The sequence below is a fragment of the Schistocerca piceifrons genome, chromosome 8 (assembly GCF_021461385.2).
Source record: "Schistocerca piceifrons isolate TAMUIC-IGC-003096 chromosome 8, iqSchPice1.1, whole genome shotgun sequence".
NCBI lineage: Eukaryota > Metazoa > Arthropoda > Insecta > Orthoptera > Acrididae > Schistocerca > Schistocerca piceifrons.
The window spans coordinates 261,018,299-261,033,370 of NC_060145.1; positions in this window are offsets into that span (position 1 = coordinate 261,018,299).

Here is a 15,072-nt window from a genome sequence, read left to right on the forward strand (position 1 = left end):
CCAGACAGCAAAACTAAGCTACTACTTTTAGTATCTCATTCCCTAAACTAATTACTAATTTAAGTCGACTACAGTTCATAACCTTGTTCTGCTTTTTTTAATGTTCACCTTATGTCCTTGTTTCAAGATACTGTGAATTCCGTTCAACTTCACTTTGCTATCTCAGACAGAATTAGTGTTGCCCGCAAACCGCAAAGTTTCTATTTCTTCTCCCTGATCTTTACTTAATTTCCCAAACTTCTCCTTGTTTTCCTTCACAGATAGCTCAATGGACAGATTGACAACGTTGGCCACTGCCTTCCTTGCATGTCCTGCGATTCTTATAATTGGCGTCTGGTTTCTGTACAAGTTGCAAACAACCTTTCGCTCCCTGCTTTTTACCGCTGCTACCATCATAAATTTAAAGAGTGGATTCAAACGAACATTGTCAGAAGCTTTTTCCAAATATACAAATAGGATAACAGAGCTTTGCCTTTCCTTAACCCATCTTTTAAGATAAGTTGTAGGCCAGTATTGCCTCGCGTGTCCCAACAATTCTCCAGAATCCGAACTGCTGTTCTCAGAGGTCAGCTTCTACCAGTTCTTCCACTCATCTGTAAATAATTCGTGTAAGATGTTGCAACCGTCCTTTATTACACTGACAGTACCTGCTTTTTTTGGAACTGGGGTTATTACACTGAAGTCTGTCATTCATTCTGTCATTCAGTCATTCACATTGAAGTCTGATGTTATTTTTCCTGCCACGTATGTCTTGAACACCAGGGAAAAAGTTCAGTCATGGTTGGCTTTCCCAGGGATTTCATTAGTTCTGAGGAGGTTGTCGTCTTCTCCAGGGGTCTTTTTCGGCTTAAGTCTTTCAGTGCTCTGCCAAATTCTTCTCGTAGTATTATATCTCCCATCTCATCTTTCTTCACCTATTTCCTCTTCCCTTTCGATAATGTTGACTTCCAGTTCATCTCCTTTCTATAGACCCTCTACATACTCTTTCCACCTTTCAGTTTTCCTCTCTTTGTTTAGTACCGGTTTCCATTTGAACTATCGATATACACACAGCTGCTTCTTTAATTTACCTTCAGGTGTTATCTATCTTTCCCCTAGTTATACATGCTCCTGTATACTTAAATTTTGCCCTCTAGCCACTCTCGCTTGGCCCTTTTGCAGTTTTCAGTCAATCTCATCTGCTAGACGTTTGTATTCCCCTTCGCCTGCTTCATTTGTTGCATTTTTCTATTTCATCTTTTCATTAGTTAGATTAAAGATATTCTGTGATATTCAAGGATTTCTAGCAAGCCCTGTCTCTTTCCCTGTTTGATCCTCTGCTGCCCTCACTGTCTCATTTCTCAAAGCTACCCATTCGACTTTTTTGTATTTCTTTCTCCTGCTTCAGTGACTGGTTGCCCAATGCTCCCTCTGAAACTATAAACAACCAGTTATTATTTCAACTGACCTTTAATTTCCGAACTTTTTTGCAAATTCTTAAGTTTTAATCTACATTTCATAACCATATTGATTCTGGGTGCGATGGAGTTAACAAGAGACCCATACCTTCAACTCGGGTACGAGGCTAGCTACCATCATGAGTTCAATCAGTCGTGTAAAGGATCCGAGGACAGTATCAGAAATGAGAAGGCAAATATCATTCGTGCTGACCCGAGGTACAGTTTACAACCGGCTACACCCAACGTGTTCAAGAGCGGTAGGAAGAGCTTCCTCCACATCTCGGACGAGATCTCCTGGTATTTTCGTGTCCTGCATTCACGCTCGAATAAGGACAAACCGGTAAAATGTTGCCCATCGGATGACGCAGTAAGATCGAAATTTCCATGTGTTTCCAGTAGCTTTCGCCTCTGCTGCCGCAACATCTCTGCAAGTTATAGCAACAGTCTGAAGCATATCAACCGTGGCCAGTGCAGTTCTAGCTGTTTCTGGAGTGAAGTCAGTTCACATTGTGGGCGCACGCATCAAGCTATGTCTCTAACCACTTCCTACTACGTAAGACAACAAAATTACCCAAACAAAAAGTATAGGCGAAAGCGGTCGGCTATTAACTAAGAAACTACAAGCCGACTGCAGCAATAGATCAGACTAACGACTGTGGCACTATAGGCGGAGTAACTCTACACTAACATTATTACGAGGTACAAAATACAAGTAAGAAAGTGTTTTGGATGGCGCTGAAGGCGATACTAGTAAACTATGTTAGAAAAATCAAAAGTACAAACTGCTCATAGGTGGAGCAGTTCACAGACAACAATTGCACAGAAATTGCATTGAGATAACTTTCGCAAAGTAAGCATTTAAAAGAAATCATAACCACGCATCACAGATACGAGGGTTGGAGTTTTAATAATGGCAACTATTTATTACAGCTCGTACAAAACAGATACATGTTTCAAAGTTATACTGACCTTCAAAGTAGTCACCAGCATTGTGTATAACCCGTTGCCAGCGATGTCGAAGACGTAGATACTCTTAGCAGTTCAAGTTGTGTTGGCAGTTCGAGCGGCGCGGTCTATTGCCCTACGAATTTGTAGCAGTTCTGAAGCGAATGCCGTGAAGTGTTTCCTTCAATTCAGAAATCGAATTGAACTTACGAAGGCTTAAATCAGGGGAGTGCAGTAGGTGGTATAGCACTTAGGAGCCCCATCAGTCAAACAAATCAGTAACAGCTTGCACCGTACGTGCTTGATCATTGTCGTGCAAAATGATGGTCAGATCGTGCAGAAAGTGTCATCACTTCTGTCTCTATGCTGTTTATTTTTGGAACACAACCTACGACCAGCTTAGAGAGAGAAGTGATGACGCTTTCTGCAGGACCTGACCATCATTTTACAGGACAATGCTCAAGCACGTACAGTGCAAGCTGTTGTTTATTTGTTTGACGGATGGGGCTCCTAAGTGCCACACCACCTACTGCACACCCCTCACGGAAGCCCTCGTAAGTTCAACTCGATTTATGAATTGAAGGAAACACTTCACGGCATTCGCTTCAGAACTGCTACAAATTCGTAGGGCAATAGACCGCGCCGCTCGAACTGTCAACACAACTGGAACTGCTAAGAGTATCCTACGTCTTCGACATCGCTGGCAACGGGTTATACACAATGCTGGTGACTATACTCTGAAGGTCAGTAAAACTTTGAAACATGTATCTATTTTGTACTAGCTGTAAATAAATAGCGTCCACTATTAAAGTTCCAACCATCGTATATACATATACACTACTCACTTCTTCGCAGAAGAACGTAAGAAAAAGAAGTAAAGGTTGTGTAGAAACAGGTACTGATGCTATTGGAAGCTGCTCTCCCCCTGGTGACTGGAGCACTACAGCCAGCACCAGTGGACAAATGAGGAAACATCTTCGTCAAACTTCTTATTTTAAGTAGAATGGTGTAGAGATTATTTCCAAAATGAGATAGGAAAACTGATAGGGACAGTTGCGTGGTAGGTCTCACAACAAACTAAAGTAATGATGTGCGTTTAAACATTGTACATTTCTATTTTCTTGAGAAACGTTGAACTGTGCGCCACTGGAAGATTAATGACGCACAATAGAAATTTGAGTCTTCAAGATAACATACTCTTGATAAATAGTATCGTGCCTTTCTGAATATTTCACTGAAGTAACAGAGCGAGATAGTATATTGTTTAAGGGACTCACTTTACAGACAAATGGGGTTATATTCCCGATCTGAACAAGAAGAGAGATTTCTCGTATTGCCAATCCGAACCAGCAGAGAGATTTCTCGAAGTTTCCCTAAACTGAAAAATGGTTCGAATGGCTCTAAGCACTTAAGACTTAGAACTACTTAAACCTACTTAGAACTACTTAAACCTTACTTAGAACTACTTAAACCTTACTTAACTAGTTAAACCTTACTTAGAACTACTTAAACCTTAGCACTAATTAAACCTAACTAACCTAAGGACATCACACACATCCGTGCCCGAGGCAGAATTCGAACCTGCGACCGTAGCAGCAGCGCGGTTCCGGACTGAAGCGAATGGAACCTCTCGTCCACAGCGGCCGGCCCTTAAACTGATTTAGGTGTGTGTTGCAATTGTTCCTTTGAAAAAAAAAAATGCAACCAATTCGTTTCCCCGTTCCTGTCGAAACCGAGGCTGCTCTCTGTGCCTAATTACATAGTCGTTAACGGGACGTTAAGCGATACTGAACGCGCATAAGATGAAAGTGGTCCCCTCGGCAGATTCCTTTTGGTGCACATTGGTACTCGCCGATGTCAAATACTACATGAGGCTGTACGTAGCCATTGCTAACCGGGCGCTGTTCTGAGAAGTAGCCAAGGTTTCCTGGTATAGTGAGTGTTTATAGGAGCTGAAGTAAGGGCTGCTGCATCTGACATCTTCTTCTACCGTCGAGGAATATAGGAACCTACTGTCTTAACAGATGAGTCCTTGTGTTCGAATAGAGCATCTCGGAAAATTTTGTGCGTTGTAACCTCGCTTTTGAATTGTATCAGAATGGGAACGGTGTACGGACATGAAGATGGTGGAGGGACCTGCCAATTAACGTGGTCTTAAAACACACTGAACACATCCGAGATATTGTCGGGAGAGATCGCGCCTTGGGCCCAATTCCGTCCAATATACGTGAGGTGGCGAAGATTGAACTGTTGTCGATCAATACGGGTCTCTAACACTTTCACTGACTAGCGAAGTCCATGCCACCGCCTGTCTCCGTTTTCATCAGTGTGAAAGAGCATCCTATATGTTATTAACGACGCACCTAATTTCGTTGCTTAACTACATTCGTGGGGTAATTTAATACCCAATCCGTCACTCTTTTGTTTAAAATTCCGTTTCTATCGCAACGTTGCCACTCCATTTCAAAGTAATCTTAGTACCGGTTCTACTTTTGCAATTTGCTGGAGCGTGCTAACCTCGACCAATTTTTCGGTAGGTACGTAACGGTGGGAGTAGTAACATACCGCACGAAGTTGTCAACGTTACTTTTGTTATTTGCCATTACAAATTTTTTTCACTGTCTTAGACAAAATAGAGCGACGTTTGAACGATAATCATATTTTGAAAGTATTTTTAGGTAGTAAAAACTCTGACTCACAGGATACACCAAATTCTTTTCAAGATGAAGCCGAGTTTAGTGACAACGAAACAGAAAGATCTGATCACGGAAAAAAAACCGTTTTAAAGAAGAATAGCAAGATGATGCAGCTCCGCATAGCATCAAAAAAGCACATATCAGAGAGAGGAAAATGAATTCCACAAAATGTTCTACGGACTTTCAGACTGCAATGGATGAAATTCTTCGCAAACATTGTGAAAATGGTTGTACGGTCGAACACGTCCTAAATGGAAGAAAAAAGAAAGGTGTGCAAAATGCATTCCATGGCCAAAAAGGTATGTCTTCGCTGTGATGAACGAGAATAAGTGCTTAGTTGATCCGTTCATATATCTACTGCCATTTTTTATTGAAAGTCATTGATTGTTTTTTTCTTGGTAGTTTACTTAATTGATTATTAAATTTCTGAACATGTTTCTGAACATTATTGAAGTAGATTTTCTTTGGGTTTTTTAGTTAATTCCAGACACTTTACTCCAGAGGCCAATATTAATGTAAGAGCCTTTATTCTTGGTAAGATCACGTTTTCTATTTGATAAAGACTGATTTTTCTTAAACAGAAGCCTTTCTTTTATTGATTCTTTAACAACAGTTTAGAGAAACTTTGAATTAAATAAGTTTCAGACGGTTTTTGTTTCTGTGGTCGAAATCTACCCCACGAAGCTGATAACATAGCAAGTGTAGTTATGGGTTAAGAATGTATTTTGTGCGTTTCGTTGACAATGCTGTTCTTGTGTACAAAAATTATTACGTGTGAGCCTTACGTCGCAGTTCTATGTATAATTTCCTTAGTGCTCCAGCAGTTTGACTTGTACGAGTAAGAAACGTTTGTTGATGCATTAGTAAGCAGCTTTGCAGTGGAAGTTTCACTTTAAAGTTTCCACAAGACTGACGGTGTGACCTTGACTAGCAATGCAGGAGCAAAGTAACAGCGGCTGTACTTGATGCAGTTACCGGCCCTCCACAGTGCATGTTTTCGAAACTTGCCCGGCTCGAGAGACACAGGAAAATCGGCGTCCCCATGCAGCCTTTGTCACGGGCCACCAGTCACCTTCATGCTATGACCAGCGAGGACTTTGGCCGCTGCACAGTGTCTGATTTCCTCTCGCGTTTCGCTGCATGCTCATGCTCTCGTTTTCACCTCCGAGGTGTCCTGACCTCCGCAATAGCTGCCAGTACTAAAACAAGGCGATCAAATGTGTTCACGCTGTTGTCGAACAAGTGCTTATTTACACTTACTTTGAGATGGTCGGCAGAGACAATGTAACAGACAAGAATTAGTCCCTCCTCGAGACACTTCGCCAGGAGGCAGTAGCCTGCCCATCGTTGTCCATGAAGGAGAAAACATGGCAGGAAAAGCGAAGCACACTTTATGAAAGGAGTTTGACGCTTAACAAAAAAGAGAGAAAAAATTCTGCATACAAGGATGTACTAATTGTGGTCCTCCACGAGATGTGATAGGCCGACAGGCTTGCGACAACTCCGCCCACAGCGGTCAGGCACATGATTGCAAGATGAAAATGAGAAACGAGCGAAACGACTGAGACAAGGTTGCAGCAAATGAGACGCGCTGCTCTAGACGAATACCGTAGCTAAGATACTGGGAGCGTCTGAATTGTGTCAACATTCATTAAAATTGGTTAATGTCGTTTTAAACATGCTTTAATAAGTAAACGAAAGCTTCTGTTATAGGGGAACAGGGGGTGGGTACGGGAGTACAGAAATATGAAGAAACCGAAACAGAAACGTATATGAGGTGCGACATTGTAACAGTTAAACTGGCATATGGCTTTTTTAACAGTATGAGAAAATTGTAGAAATATTCCTATATTTATTTAATGTCGTTATTGTTTCCGTTTTTCGTCGTTCAGAATTCATGGAGGTACCTGGTGATCAAAAAGTCAGTATAAATTTGAAAACTTAATAAACCACGGGATAATATAGATAGAGAGGTAAAAATTGAGACACATGCTTGGAATGACATGAGGTTTTACTAGAACCAAAAAAAAAAAAAATCAAAAAATGTCTGACGGATGTCGCTGGACAGCAAAACTGCTACAGTGACGGGTGAGAGGTAGGCCGATATGTTACAGAATCGCATCATCCCCAGCCTGGCTGATACACCTGCTGGAACGTACGATGTTTATGCAGGATGGCGCTCCAACCCATATTGCTAGATGCGTGAAAGATTTCTTGCGCGCGTCGTTTGGTGATGATCATGTGCTCAGCCGCCACCTTCGTCGTGCTTGGCCTCCAAGGTCCCCAGACCTCAGTCCGTGCGATTATTGGCTTTGGGGTTACCTGAAGTCGCAAGTGTATCGTGATCGACCGACATCTCTAGGGATGCTGAAAGACAACATCCGACGCCAATGTCTCACCATAACTCTGGGCATGCTTTACAGTGCTGGTCACAACATTATTACTCGACTACAGCTATTGTTGAGGAATGATGGTGGACATATTGAGCATTTCCTGTAAAAAACATCATCTTTGCTTTGTCTTACTTTGTTATGCTAGTTATTACTATTCTGATCAGATGAAGCGCCATCTGTCGGACATTTTTTGAACTTTTGTATTTTTTTGGTTTTAATAAAACCCCATGTCATTCCAAGCATGTGTGTCAATTTGTACCTCTCTATCTACATTATTCCGTGATTGATTCAGTTTTCAAATTTATACTGACTTTTTAATCACCCGGTATATTTCAGCCTTGCAACTAAATGAAAGGCACTTTGTATTTTGCCAATAAGTTTCGCTTCTCTTATTTCTGAAGCATCTTGAGGGGTCTGTAATACATCTTTCATGTATATAATAAATGCGTTACAACGTAAAGTACGTTTGTGTATTACGTTTTCTCTCGTTGGTCTCCTGTTTTCCAAGAATATGAATCAGTGTATCTGTGAATGAGAGGCAGTAATTTCAAAACCAGATATTAAAAAAAAAAAAAACATATAAGAAGCTGCAAGTATCATAAGAACCATTCTAGTTTTGCCGACTACTTGACAAAACATAAACATGAACCATCCAACACAGAACTGGGTATGAAAATTGTTAAAGTGACACTACAGGAAAACTTTCACATACAATGAGTTCTTACAATGGAAAACAAAGTAATTAATGGCTAAATCGATGTAAACAATAATTTACTGATCACTTTAGCTACTAAAACAATAACAAACAGAGATGTAAAACAAAACCAGACAAAATAATAAATTAAACTCTCTCTCACACACGCATAACAACACGCACACGCCCGTGTGAGCGCGCGCTCGTGTGTGTGTGTGTGTGTGTGTGTGTGTGTGTGTGTGTGTGTGTGTGTGTGTGTGTATGTGTGTGTGTGAGAGAGTGAGTGTGAATGATGAGCACACAGTGACAGTTGGCAGCACTACTCACTATAAACACACACATGAAGTACACAGTGAAAACTGGAAGTGAATTGCCGGCCGGTGTGGCCGTGCGGTTCTAGGCGCTGCAGTGTGGAACCGCGCGAACGCTATGGTCGCAGGTTCGAATCCTGCCTCGGGCATGGATGTGTGTGATGTCCTTAGATTACTTAGGTTTAAATAGTTCTAACTTCTAGGAGACTGATGACCTCAGCAGTTAAGCCCAATAGTGCTCAGAGCCATTTGAGCAATTTTTGGAAGTGAATTGCTGAATTAAATGTGGTTAAGAAAACTCTGATAATCGGCGTTATGGAATTTACAGACCGTCGTGAAAATACATTTTCCGGACAACACACTCCCTAACTTTTCTTCAGGGGTGTGACAGGTGAAGAGTTTGCGAGTGATCCTACTTCCTATTAGCGCGTTGGTGACTGAGTAATGGCTTTTCTCTAAGACAAAACTTAGAGTTCCGTAACACCGTGCGACTTTTACCTCTGGACACAGGTCTTTGTTTGTGTGACAGATGCTTATAACAGAGTCTTCAGGAAACTCTGGTGACATCCACTTGACACTAGATTTCCTAGTAACGTTCGCATCGCGTCCGCTGAAATTCTACTCGTTAATTTTTACAGGCAAGTACACTGAATATGCACACCACATGTGCAGTTTTCTATAAATATGTTTTGTATGATGTGGTTCCGAATCCTTGGGTACCGGGGAAAATTACAGTATTGTTCTCGGATTCCACCAGCGGGAATGAAATTACTATTTTACTCTGTCCTTTGTTGCAAGTTATCATAGACATGACAATTTCCTATCGCTATCATTGTTGAGTATCGGGCCGAAGAGGCAGGGGATCATTAAACTATATTATTCAGGGTAACATTTCGTTCAGAAACGCGACATAAGCCTATAGGACAAAATACGATGTTTACCGTAACTAATGACGTAAACGCATGCAGTTGAAAGTACACGATACTGCACGGCTCAGTCACATTAACGTGATCATCGCTTATGTTCGACATCAACGTGCAATAACCAGTCACAGACAGCAGGTGACAGTTCTGGCAGTGGTGGTGGTTGGTGGTGGAGGGGAGGAGGGGGGGGGGGTGGGTGCGAGAAACAGTTCAGCAGTTGTCGTAATGCGGAAACGGAGCGATTTATTTGACGTCCAAAAGGCATGATCATTGGCTTTCGGACCAAGGCTGTAAGCATTTACGAGAAGACTAAGTTTGTAAACTGTTCACGCTCCGCCGTGGTTAAAGTGCACCGTGCACGGCAAAATGGCGCTATCCAAAACTGGCGCCGGGGCAACTGTGCTGCACCAAGGGCTATATATAACACTGGTTAATGACGGCTGTGGAGATGTGCAACTTTAGAGCAACTGACCGCCCAGATAAACCACGGGGCTACCAACAGTGTCTCCTCAACGCGCCTGGTTCATGCACCCTTGCTGATTGGTGTTCATCGGCGACGACAGCTGGAATTTGCTCACAAGTTCCCCATCGAGAATCTGTGGGACCACCTCAATCGGGCTGTTCGCACCATGGATCCTCAACCGCGAAATGTAGCGCAGCTGGCCACTGCATTGGAGTCGACATGGCTCCACATAGCTGTCGGTTCCTTCTACAACCTCCCTGACTCACTTACTGCATCTCTCGCAGCAGCCCGCTTTTGACATGTGGTCACGTTATAGTGACTGGAGAGTCTACAACCAAGTAAGTTTCATTGAACACAGCTCCACAAACGAAACGTTCGCGAAATAACTGCGACTTTGTGGTTACCACCCTCTACTGACATGAAACTGCGTAAACGTTACCCCAGTTACGAAAATGTAACAGTACCATACAACATTAAGATAAGTTATTAGAGCTACTTTGGCAGAAGTGGAAGTGTTATGAATGAACAGTGACAGCAGTTACACGACTGTACTCGTAGTTACAGGAGGTCTTCAAAGTGTTGTCGTCGTACCAGGATCCAGGCCTGTACCGGTCATCGCAATGACTTTCGAATCTTTTCAAGCACGCCTGCATCATTTCGAAATTCTTGACAATCGTTGCCAAGTCTCTGCTCCAATTCTTCATTCGTTGCTAAGTGTAGTGTTGTCTTACAAAAGCAGCAAAATATGCCGGTGCTCCATCAAGTATGTAAAACATCCTGTAGCGTTTCTCTAAGAGAATATCCTCAAATAATACTGCAAAATGATTCCGCAGAAACCGACAGTAATTCGTCAGCTAAATCTTTTTGCTGTCGTGTACTGCCGAATAAGAGGATTACATAGTGCTTCTAACCACACATTCAATGAGAAACGTCGCAGACGTGGAGACTCATGCAAAGCATGACGGTTTGATACGACTCCAAACATGAGGATTGCGATAATTAACCTTCATGTGAAATAAAAAGTTCTCATTTTGCAAAATTAATTAATGGTGATGGAGTATTTTGTAAAATTTCAAATTATTACAAAACTTTGTAATTCAGCTTTGAAGATATTAATTACGTATCAATTTTTGTAGGAGAAACACTTTTATATATCATTCTTTCGAAGACATTCCCTCCAAACCTAATATGCGAAATTACCTTGTGGGGTGTGTTTCACCCTTTAAAAGTAAAATTGAGCACAAACAACAAAAAATAGGTATTGCATTATTTTCTCCCCTCTACACACTCGTCAAGTTTCATCAAGATTGTTTATTGACACTTGGGAACGTTACCTCGTAAGACATGGAACTCGTTGCATTGTGGTGCATTATTCTCCAAATACTGCTGTACCTCAGTCCTCAATCCAGGAGTTTTTGTGGAAAGTTTTCTTGTGGAGATTCCTGGACAGTAATCGACTGTTTCCAGCACCACATATTCAAGCACATGTGTAATTCGTGCAGGCCTACCCACTCCCGCAGCATCTGCAAAGCTTCCAGTTGTCTTGGAGTCGTTGATGCACTGTTGTAAATGGCCGACTTTTGGGTTGCCTTCGGATGGGTTATGTTTCTTAACAACGCGTGCAGCCTCCCGCACATTGCCGTTTGCCCTACCACATACGAAATGCGTAGCCGCATATTCGTCGCTACTGCAGTATTCCATACTACCACCAACATTCATACAACACAACCGATGCTCCGCAAACAACTGACATGAGTGTCACTCTGATGTGTACTGTACTGTCGTATACTCCACGTCTCTAAAATGTGAACAAAGACCACACCACGGACCGGCGTGCGATGTTTACACAGAATTACGTCAATGGTAGCTGGTAACTACGCAATCGAGATTATCTCGCAAAAGGTTCCTTTGCAAACATATGCTTACTGAGACTTTTTTGGTTCTAGTATCATGTACTTTCAACTGCAAGCGTTTACGCCGTTAATTATGGTGCAAATTGTATTAGTGAACCCATAAAGAGCAAATAGATCCCTTTGGAGCGCTGTGCATGGTGTAGAACTGGTTGCAGGAGGTCACTGAGTCGCAATCACTGACCTACGTCACTGGAGTGAACGAGTGAGACATGTGCTAGTCGGTTGTATGGAATTACCGCAATAACAGGAGTCGGCGTGCAGACGTAACAGAATGCCAGGACGGAGCTATCATATGTGGACGTTCACATGATAAATGTAGTTGCCCATTTTCTTGGTGCGACAGCTCAGAATGTCCAACGCCATGTGACCAATACAGTTTTAGAAAATCCTGAGAAAGAGGATCCAGAGTCGATTGTCTCCCCTTATATATGGCAACCGGTTTCGAACTCGACAGTACCTGCTGTTGTCAGTGAATGCAGATCAATCTAAATCAGTTTTCGAGCAAATGTTAGGATGGGAATGGCATGCAATAGACATTTGGAGTCTGGTACCTCTTAAGGGACCATGTGTCACTGCTACTCATTAACTGCACGTCTTCTATTGGGCAAACGATATACAAACTGGATACTAGATGACTGGAGACGTGAGTGGTAGTCCAACGAGTGACAAACTTCCCTCTTTTCAGTTGACGCAAGGCATCGAATGCACCGATAATCTAACGAGGAGTTTACTCTGCAGTTTTCGGTGGTTGTAGCTGAGAGCAGAGATAATTCTGTGATGCTTTAGCGGTGTTTCCCGCTCCGTGAATGGATCCATTAATTCTCGACATCGCGAACGTGTTTATTTCAAAATTTTCAGAGAACAAATCCTGACCTTTCCGCAGTATCCTCGTACTTAGTATCGTGCGGACAATCTCATCTTCAGATATGACGACAGCCGTTTTCAAAGGGCTGCACACATACATACCTAGTTTGACGGACAAACAAGCACCCTATGCACCTCTATTGGCCTGCGAATAGACACTATGTTAACTACGCAGGAAGTATCTGAAACTATTTGGAACAGTGAATCAGTCGTTGCATTCAATATATCTGAAACTTGATAATTCTTCGGGAGCTAATCACCAAAAATGGACGTCAGTCTGATATGGATTACGTGAAAACATATGTCGACACTCAGTCTCTTCCTCAACGAAGTGAGACCATTATCTGTCCTAGACGAGGCGTTACTAGGTATTAGTGTGACGCTTCTTCAGAACTGCTGTTTCTTCAGTGTGCTTACATTCCGTGTTACAGTTGCATGTGTTCAGTTTCCGACGGATCAAATAGACGCTGATAGAAGGACTAAAGCAAACGTATCTAATCCCTCTGTAGCGTTATATACTGAAGAGCCAAAGAAACTGGTGCACCTACCTAATATCGTGTAGGGCCCCCGCGAGCACGCAAAATTGCCGCAACCTGACGTGGCATTGACTCGGCTAATGTCTGAAGTATTGGTGGAGGCAATTGACACCTTGAATACTGCAGTGCTGTCCATAAATCCGTAAGAGTGCGAAGGGGTGGAGATCTCTTCTGAACAGCACGTTACAAATCATCCCAGGTATGCTCAATAATATTTATGTCTGGGGAGTTTGGTGGCCACTGGAAGTGTTTAAACTCTGAAGAGTGTTCCTGCAGCCACTCTGTAGCAATTCTGGACGTGTGGAGTGTCGCATTGTCCTGCTGGAATTGCCCAAGTCCGATGGAATTCACAATGGACGTGAATGGATGCAGGTGATCAGACAGAATGCTTGCGTACGTGTCACCTGTCAGAGTCGTATCTAGACGTATCAGGGGTCCAATATCAGTCTAACTCCACACGCCCCACACCATTACAGAGCCTCCACCAGCTTGAACATTCTCCTGCTGACATGCAGCGTCCATGGATTCAAGAGGTTGTCTCCATACCCATAGACATCCATACGCTCGATATAATTTGAAACGAGACTCATCTGACCAGTCACTATGTTTCTACTCATTAACAGTCCAATGTCTGTGTTGATGGGCCCAGACGAGCGTAAAGCTCTGTGTCGTGCAGTCATCAAGGGTACGCGAGTGGGCCTTCGGCTCCGAAAGCCCATGTCGATGATGTTTCGTTGAATGGTTCGCACACTGACACTTATTGATAGCCCAGCACTGAAATCTGCAGCAATTTGCGGAAAGGTTGCCCTTCTGCCACGTTGAACGATTCTCTACAGTTATCGTTGGTCCCGTTCTTGCAGGATCTTTTTCCGGCCGCAAAAGTGACCAAATCAGAGAGAAGTCCTCGAAGGTGTTTCTTAAGTTTTGGACGCAGACGAAATTCGAATGGGGCCAAGTTAGGACTGGTTGGAGGATGATCAACGACAACGAGTTCAAGGCTTCGGATTGTTATAGATGTCGCAGGGCTTGTGTGTGGTCTGGCATCGTCATGCTGAAGGAGAGGGTGCTCCGCGTGTGGACGAACTCTTCGAATTCTAAACTCGATTACAGCACGTGTTTGTTACGTAGCGACATAGTTACGTTACACACGGCCATGTTACGCGCTACAATTTGGAGCCCTCTAGCAGCACAGGGCTGCAGATACGTAGACATGAAGAACAAATATGTAGAATGTTAATAGATTTTGTTTTATTTACAAAGTTTCAGGAGACATTTGATTTCAGCACGGCCTCGTAATATTTTCATTCACGGCCACAACCACCCTGCCACCTTCCTCATAGATCCACGCCTGCTTCAAAACATTAACACGTTACGAGTCAAAGGCGAAATCCGATGTTCGCAGTTCATCGCTCCTGCGCCTCTCGCGTTTTTGGGTAACAGCTAAACTGGCAGTTGGTTTGAGGGTTATATTGTGGCAGCGGAAAATAGTTCCAAGCGCATTAGCAGGCTGAGGTTTGGACTGAACCCTCATTCTGGAGCCGGGTAAACACAATTCCTGCAGCAGGCGTGAAACGTGTATCCGAGAGAGCTGAAGGCTTACTGTCTACACAGAAATAAGTACTTTTTAATCAGGAGATACGAGGACTATTCGAAGAGTAAGGAAGGATCGCTTGCGAAATGGAAACCACAGCGAAAATTCCACGAATCTTTCACAGAGGTGTTGGGCAGAGTCCCTAGTATGCCCGTAGATAGCTCTTCTCACTTCTGAGGCCACAGTGAGCGCGTAAAGATTCCTCGAAAACAGTGTCTACCGTCACGCATGAGGGCCTGGTGGGAGATTTCACCTGATTTCTTGCAGCCATACGGAAAGTAACAGTCATGCGTTTCCGTGACAG